This window comes from Etheostoma spectabile, unplaced genomic scaffold (genome assembly GCF_008692095.1).
Source record: "Etheostoma spectabile isolate EspeVRDwgs_2016 unplaced genomic scaffold, UIUC_Espe_1.0 scaffold00006964, whole genome shotgun sequence".
Taxonomy (NCBI): Eukaryota; Metazoa; Chordata; class Actinopteri; order Perciformes; family Percidae; genus Etheostoma; species Etheostoma spectabile.
The window spans coordinates 91,644-100,507 of record NW_022603437.1 but is presented as its reverse complement, the minus strand read 5'-3'; the positions used below and the strand labels follow the sequence as shown (position 1 = coordinate 100,507).

At 39.9% G+C, this 8,864-nt stretch overlaps 1 pseudogene; it reads right to left on the bottom strand.

Moving 5' to 3' along the window:
- Nucleotides 1-5,353: 5,353 nt before the first annotated feature.
- LOC116678303 (olfactory receptor 11A1-like) lies at nt 5,354-6,570 on the bottom strand (annotated as a pseudogene).
- Between the last annotated feature and the right edge of the window lie 2,294 nt (nt 6,571-8,864).

Genomic DNA, 8,864 nt, shown 5'->3' with positions numbered 1-8,864 from the left:
TGTTGGCTGACCAGGAGATGTCAGCGGAGATGAGGACACCAAGAAACCGGAAGGTGTGGACCCTCTCCACGCACTCGCCGTTGATGTATAGGGGGGCTAGGTCGGTGCTCTTCTTCCTGAAGTCGACGATGATCTCCTTGGTTTTCTTGGTGTTCAGAGCCAAGTTGTTCTCCGAACACCAAGCTGCCAAGTTCAGGACTTCCTCTCTGTAGGCTGTCTCGTCTCCCTTTGAGATGAGTCCGACCACTGTGGTGTCGTCAGCAAACTTGACGATGAGGTTGTTGTTGTGGGTCGGACTGCAGTCGTGGGTGTAGAGGCAGTACAGGAGGGGGCTCAGCACGCAGCCCTGTGGGGAGCCAGTACTCAACATACGAGTGGAGGAGAGGTGGGGGCCCAGTCTCACCGTCTGCGGCCGATTGGTGAGAAAGTCCTTTATCCAAGCACAAGTGAGAGGGGGGAGGCCTAGAGTGACTAGTTTGGATATGAGAATGTCCGGGATGATTGTGTTAAAGGCGGAGCTGTAATCCACAAAGAGCATCCGGACGTAGCTCTGCTGCTGCTCCAGGTGGTTCAGCGCAGAGTGGAGAGCTACGGCGATGGCATCCTCTGTGGATCTGTTTGTGCGGTAGGCAAACTGATAGGGGTCCAGATCTGGGGGGAGGTAGTCCTTGATGTGTTGGAGAACAAGTCTCTCGAAGCACTTCATGATTACCGGGGTGAGGGCCACAGGACGGTAATCATTTAGGCTGGTGATGGGAGACTTCTTCGGCACTGGGATGATAGTGGTTGATTTTAGGCAGGGGGGGATGACTGCCTGGGCCAGGGAGAGGTTGAAGATCCTAGCAAAGATGAGGGCGAGCTGGTGAGCACACGCCCTGAGCACCTTGCCAGGAACTCCATCTGGGCCAGCAGCCTTCCTTGGGTTCACTGCTAGGAGTACTCGTTCAACATTGTGCTCCTTTACGGTGAGAGGGGTGGTGCAGTAACCAGGTGTGGAAGGGGATTAGGGATGGGGTAGTGCAGAAACCAGGTGGAGGTGTCGGCAGGGCTGGGGCGGGTTGTGGTGACTCAAAGCGAGCAAAGAAGCACTTCAGCTCCTCTGCCAGCTTCGCCCTGAAGTTCCCTGATGATGAATCACAGCCCCTGTAGTTGGTGATGTCCTGTATGGCCCGCCACACCTCCCGTGTGTTATTGCTGGACAGATGGGACTCTATGCACTCCTTGTGGTCCGCTGTGGCTCTTTTAATCCACTTTTCAGGTCAGCTCGAGCATACCTGTACACAGGGCTGCTCGGTCCGTCTGACCTGAAGGCAGCCTCGCGGACCCTGAGGAGTGCACGGACATGGCTGGTCATCCAGGGTTCTGGTTAGGGAAGACCCGATGGTTTGTCCACAGTCACATTCCCAATGCAGAACTTAATGTAGTCCATACTGTTCCTGTGAATGATTCCAGCTCCTGGTGTTCAAATAAGTCCCAGTCTGTCTGGCTGAAGCAGTCCTGCAGTTTGGAAAGGGCATTTTAGGCCAGGTTTGAACAGTCTTTATGGTGGGCCTGGTGCTGCGTCTGAGGGGTGTGTAGGCTGGGGGGAGCAGGAGAGAGAGATGGTCTGACTGGCCAAGATGGGGGAGGGGTATGGCTCTGTACGCGTGCTTAATGTTAGAGTAGACATGATCCAGGGTGTTCTGTCCTCTAGAGGACACTTTACATGTTGGTAGAATTTCGGGAGTACAGTCTTCAGATTGGCTTTATTAAAGCTTTATTAATATATATATATCTATATATATATATAGATATATATATAGATATATATATCTATATATATATGACTATTTCCATTGTAGATTATCACTGAAGCATCAGAACTATGAATAAACAAAAATGGAATTATGTACTTCACAAAAAGTGGAAATAACTGAAAACAGTCTTATATTCTAGTTTCTTCCAAGTAGCCCCCCCCCCCCCCTTTACTCTGATTACTGCTTTGCACACTCTCGGCATTCTCTTGATTAGCTTCAAGAGGTCGTCACCTGAAATGGTTTCCCAACAGTCTTGAAGGAGTTCCCAGAATGCTCAGCACCTGTCGGCCCTTTTGCCTTCACTCTGTGGTCCAGTTCTCCCCAAACCATCTGGATGGGGTTCAGGTCCAGGGACTGTGGAGGCACAGCACTCCATCACTCTCCTTCTTGGTCAAATAGCCCCTACACAGCCTGGGGGGGTGTTTGGGGTCATGGTCCTGTAGAATAATAAATGATGGTCCAACTAAACGCAGACCGGATGGGATGGCATGCCGCTGCAGGATGCTGTGGTAGCCATGCTGGTTCAGTATGCCTTCAATTTGAAATAAATCCCCAACAGTGTCACCAGCAAAGCCCCCCCCCCCCCCCCCAACATCACACCTCCTCCTCCATGCTTCACGGTGGGAACCAGGCATGTAGAATCCATCCGTCACCTTTTCTCCGTCGGACTAAGACCAAAAAGGACCCAAAGATCTCAGACTTTGACTCATCAGACCAAAACAAAGACAAGTCTCTTCTGCTTGTTCCCTCTAACTGTATTTGAAGTGTACTCAACTGTAAGCAAAGAGTACTTTATTTGAAAGTGGCTACAGGTCATAAGTCCCGCACCCTTCATAAAAGTGACACTGAAAACTCAAAGTACTCTTCAAATACAGTTTCTCCGAACGTGTTGTTAGTATTTTAGGTTATTATCATGATGATCCACGAACAAGAGTCCATTTCCCCCGATGACATGGTTTTATTTGGTATCTGACACTATAAACACACACTGACCTCCTCAAGCTTTTATGTTGGGACTTCTGGTTAAAAATTAAAAAAGTATTTAGTTTCACCCAAAACATTTAGATTTAAGCGTTTACATTCATATTTAACATTTAGATTGACCATTTAACATTTAGATTTCATATTTAGATGTAACATTTAACATTAGATTTAACATTAACATTTAGATTTAACTTTTAACATTTAGATTTAATATTTAGATTTAACATTTAGGGTTATCATTTAATGTTTAGATTTAACATTTAACGTTTAGATTAACATTTAACATTTAGATTTACTTTAACATTTAGATTAAACATTTAACATTTAGATTTAATATTTAGATTTAACATTTAGGGTTATCATTTAACGTTTAGATTTAACATTAACGTTTAGATTTAACTTTTAACATCTAGATTAAACATTAACATTTAGATTTAATATTTAGATTAACATTTAGGGTTATCATTTAATGTTTAGATTTAACATTTAACATTTAGATTTAACTTTTACATTTAGAATTAACATTGAGATTCAACATTTAGACTTAACATTTAACATTTAGATTTAACTTTTAACATTAGAATTAACATTGAGATTCAACATTTAGACTTAACATTTAACATTTAGATTTAACTTTTAACATTTAGATTTAACATTGAGATTTAAAATTAGACTTAACATTTAACATTTAGACTTAACTTTTAACATTTAGATTTAACATTTACATTAAACATTTAGATTTAACATTTAACAATTAGATTTAACATTTAACCTTTAGATTAAACATTTTACATTTACATTTAACATTTAACATTTAGATTAACATTTAGATTTAACATTTAACATTTTGATTAAAATTTAACATTTAATATTTAGATTAAACATTTAGATTTAACATAAGAGGTAACATTTAGATTAACATTTAACTTTTAGATTTAACATTTAACAATTAGATTTAACATTTAGATTTAACATTTAACATTTGATTCAACAAGTAGATTTAACATTTACATTTAACATTTAAAATTTAGATTTAACATTTAGATTTAACATTTAATATTTAGATTTAACAATTAACATTTAGGTGTAACATTTAATTTTTAGATTTAACTATTACATTTTCTCTAAGTTGACAAATATTATTGTAAATGAGCAAAAAAACTGACCTTCAAACATTTATACCAGCTTTTTAAACATTGTTTGAAGCTAAATGAGACAAAATGTTGCTGTTATTTCCAAATGGCCCCGTATGTGTGGACTAGCCAGACCTTCCTCTGCTGTTCTGTGGAGGAAGGTCTGGCAAACACAGGTTATATTTCTAGCAATCAGTAGTTGTTGTATCTCTCCGGGTAGTTTTCCTAATATAAAATATGGTGCTTGCAATGGCAGTTCTTTATGTAAATGTTTTTGTATTGAATTAATAATAAAAATAACAATAATAATAATTGTATTGCAATATCCTGACAGATTTGGAGAGTCCTAAAATATATGTGTGGTGTCCCACAAGGCCACAGCCCCTTCAAGTTTGGGAGACCTTCTTCTTTCTGAGAGCCCCTTTAAATGTCAACATAAAGAAACATAAAGTTTGTTATTGGATGGTGATGCACGTATAATTTGGGTGTTTTATTTAATCTTATAGCATTTGAATTCTTTTTTTGTTTATTGGTTTCCAGACAGTATCCGGACTTAACTTTGACATCTACCCATTTGAGATCCATTCCACATCCTCTGATCTTATCTATTAGTCAAAATAATTCATATTTTCTACCTTTTTAACTAAAAACATATGTATAATTTGATATAAATGAGGTTTGTTGACCGGGAATTTCAAGAATAAGAATACTAAAACCTGTTATTAAACCAGCTCAAGTTTTTTTTAAAAGCGCCAAAAGCTGGAAAAAGGGAGAAATAAATCAATAAAATGACAAAAACAACGAAAAAGCACAACAAAAAGTCAATTTTGACCTGGAAGGACAGGTTCATGGTGAACGCTCATTTTCTTTTGGGCATACCATTCTTCATTTCTCCTGGTTCTGAAAACTTGAACTGTAATTTATGTTTTAAATGTTTTCTATGCAGGTCTTTGCTTTAATGTTTAGTTAACCCGAGGCCAAAGCCTAGTCCCGAGACAGTCTCGAGACTAGGCTTTGGGAGCCGTTTTGACTTCAAATTTGAATTTTGAAAAATGTCATGACTCATGTACTAAAGACGGAAAATCATTAATTTACAAGCAGAGAATAATAATAAATGCGTCGCTGCATTTCAAGTGTAACAAACAGGTAACTCCGTCTACTTTGGAGGACTCGTGAGTCTCTGTCACGAGCCAAAGTGTTAAGAGATTATTGTAGCAACTAATGAATTAATAAATTAGATTAACATTGCACATTTATGTAAAATATAAACATAATATAAACACATACATTTGTGCATAACATTCTTTGAAGAGCAAAAGCAACCTTAACCCGTCTTGTAGAACCAAACACACACACACACACAACACTAGAGACATCGTTAGTGTTGATACAGTCGGGGTGGGGGGGGCATTTATTATTACTGTTTCATGTACAAAAAGCTGAACTAATGTTCTACACTTTACCACACAACAGACGTTTACACACGATGCGGATTTTAGACATTTGCAGCCCGTACAGCACTGGGGAAAAGAGCGGCTGGCATGTTAGGAAGTATAACGATAATAAAATGCTCAACATCACGGGTACACTGCTCATATCAAACCTGCTCTGTAATATCTGGAAACTACCCCCGAAAGAGAAGTTGATCAGGGAAGCGAGGTGGGGGGTGCAGGTACTGAGAGCTTTCTGTCTCGTCTGCTTAGAACCAGAAAAACACACTTAAAGATTTCCATGTAGGTGTAGAGGATTAGAGAGAGGGGAACGATGATGGAGACGACCGTGTAACAGAGTCCGTAAATGTTGTTCACTCGGGTGTCGGAGCAGGCCAGTTTGACAACAGAGTAGTTTCCACAGTAAACTTTGTCAATGATGTTCCCACACAGCTTCAGAGGTGCACTCAGAGATATCAACACAGCAATTGCAAGAAAAGGGAATAACCATGTTAGAGAAATAAGCACAGCAACCTTGTATGACGTCATATGAGTGTGATACTGCAGAGGAAAACAGATAGCAAGATATCTGTCATAAGACATGACGGCTAGGTTAATAAATTCTACACTGCCATAAGTATACACACAGAAAATCTGCAGGAAACAAAGAGAAGCAGAAACAGTGTGAATGTCCGAGAGGATCTGAACCAGAAGGAATGGAAACAACCCTGTACTACCATACAGTTCATTTACAAACAGGCTGACCAGAAAAAGGTACATAGGTTCATGTAAGCTCCTGTTCACACAGATAACCACAACCAGCAGCACATTGGCACAGATAATTAACAGATATAAAGATATAATGATAATAAAATATAAATATTTGAGACCACCAGTGTCAAGATAGGCACTTAGTGTGAACATTAAAACCTGCGTAGTATTTACCATGATCCTCCTGACTCTGAAAAACCAAAATTATAACATTTTACAAGATAACTTCATGGTGTAACATTTCATTAAAGGATTTCTGAAAGGTTAGTCCAACATTTCCAGCTTTCTTCAGACTGTGTTCAGATAAGACATTGATCCCAAACAGCATTCAATCAACAAACAGGAGAGAATGAGTTCATCAAACATGCCCTTCACCAAGTGTCTGCTGTAATACTAAAGGTCAGACATTACCCAACAGTTGATGACATTGGGAGAATGCTAACATTCATCTGCTTCAGTGGGACTGGGAGTCCAGTCTAACTGAGCTCCAACCTCTGCTCTGCGTCTTTTAACCTTTTCCAGTGAGCAGACGCCCACAGCAGCGGTCGGACCTCAGTACCAGAGGACCTGGTCGCTGTGGCAACGAGTAGCTGCTGGTTTCTACGAGATGGTTAAAAAAAATAACAACATAGTTCCCCTTCGAGGGAACTCGAACTGCGTCGGTTACGACACTATGCCTAAAGGCGTTCCCATAGTGTCGTAACCGACGCAGTGTCTCGTTCCCCTATCTCGGGGAACAAGGGTTACATACGTAACCCGAGACGTTCCCCTTCGAGGGGAACTCGAACTGCGTCGGTTACGACACTATGGAAAGCCTTTAGGCATAGTGTCGTAACCGACGCAGTTCGAGTTCCCCTCGAAGGGGAACAAGGGTTACATACGTAACCCGAGACGTTCTGTTTTGCACAGCACCATGAAACCATAAACAACACTGGCTCTGCCCAGTTTGCTGCTTCCTGTTTGGTGCTGGGGGGGGCAGAGGTTGTTGTTGATCTGCTCACCTGCTATAGTCCCACTGTGACCCCCTCACCTCTTATGTTTTTCAAGCCAGGGGGTCGCACGCCTTCTTCTTACACATTTAAGCCAGATTCTAGTGTAGCGACAGCTTTTCAGAAAATCTTAAAATATTCTACTTTTGGTTTATACATCATTGGTAATATTCAACATTTCAATGATTTTTTTTACGAATTGAAACCATTTTCTCCTTTTCTAATTATTCTCACATCTTATGCATTTAAAGCAACACTAGATAACTTTTCCCGTTTCGGTCCCCCTAGAGGTTGGAAACAGAATTGTCCCATTATGTCTCATCAGAATCAGAATCAGAATCAGAATGAGCTTTATTGACCAGGTATGAAGACCCATACGAGGAATTTTCCTTTGGAGCATAGTTGCTCACAATGTGCTTACACATTCAAGACAAACAAACATCCAATATATACACACTAATATATACACACTAATATAGACACACTAATATATACACACTAATATAGACACACTAATATATACACACTAATATATACATACTGTAAACAGAAACAATGTAGAGAGATGAGTGCAATGAAGAGACCAAAAAAAATTATTTAAATGTGGAACATAATGCAAAGGGTACTGGGATAAATAGTATTATGTTATTTTATCACAATATGAACAGTATCAACATTATGAACAGTTCTGAAATAGATGATATGAATAATGGATAATAAGTGAGATATGAGAATGAGAATGATGAATAAATACTAAATAAATGGAATAATAGTGGAACCAGTAAGCAGGTGTTGTAGAGACCGTGTTACTGGGTTAATGGCCAGAACTGAACCTGACACTGTGGGTCAGTAGTCAGCTGTTCATCAGAGAGATGGCTTGTGGGTAGAAACTGTTCCTGAGTCTGTTGGTTTTGGCGTACAGTGCTCTGTAGCGCCTACCAGAGGGGAGAAGCTGGAACAGATTGTGTCCGGGGTGAGATCTCTGCAGGTCTGTAGAGATGGTTCCTGCCCGTTTCCTGACTCTGGATGTGTATAGGTCGTACGAGAACGTTGTAATTTTTTACTCTTTCACTATTGTGAACTAAAGAAAACAAATCAATAAGCATAATGTGCATAAACCTGTCCAGTGTAGGTAAGGTGATATGTTGGAGCCCTTATACAACTTTGTTTTGTTGATATACCACGTTGGTGAGATTAGTTCTTCTGCAGTTTCCTGTTGGAGCGCTGGGTGGAGCATTGTCTTTGGAACAAGGAGCAGATGAGTTGGACTGGATGTTTGTGCTCCGGTGAGCAGGCCGTCTGGATAATAAATGGGTCCCAGCTCCCAAATGCAGACAGATTGTGGACATTGATTATTATCATCTTAACACTTCATATTAACACTTCATATTAACACTCATCCAAGCCAGTTCTTCCCTGGTCCCACCTCACTGGCCTAATGTAGGAGTTGGTAAAAGACTCCACAGATTAGGAAAAACACTATACATATATATGTATAGTGTTTTTCCTAATCTGTAGAGTATAAATATATAGTTTATAGATTGATAGATAGATAAAAGATAGATAAAAAACATTTATTTCAAGAAAAGGGAAAGAAATGTCAATGTGCTGGAAAACATTCAGATATTTATTTAATACTAAATAAATTCTTCTTTTTGACACATTCATTGTTTTAAAAAAATTAGAGAACACCCCCCCCCCCCCCCGGGGGGGGAAAGACAATGAAAATAAACTATTAACAATTGGCCGTTGAACAAACAA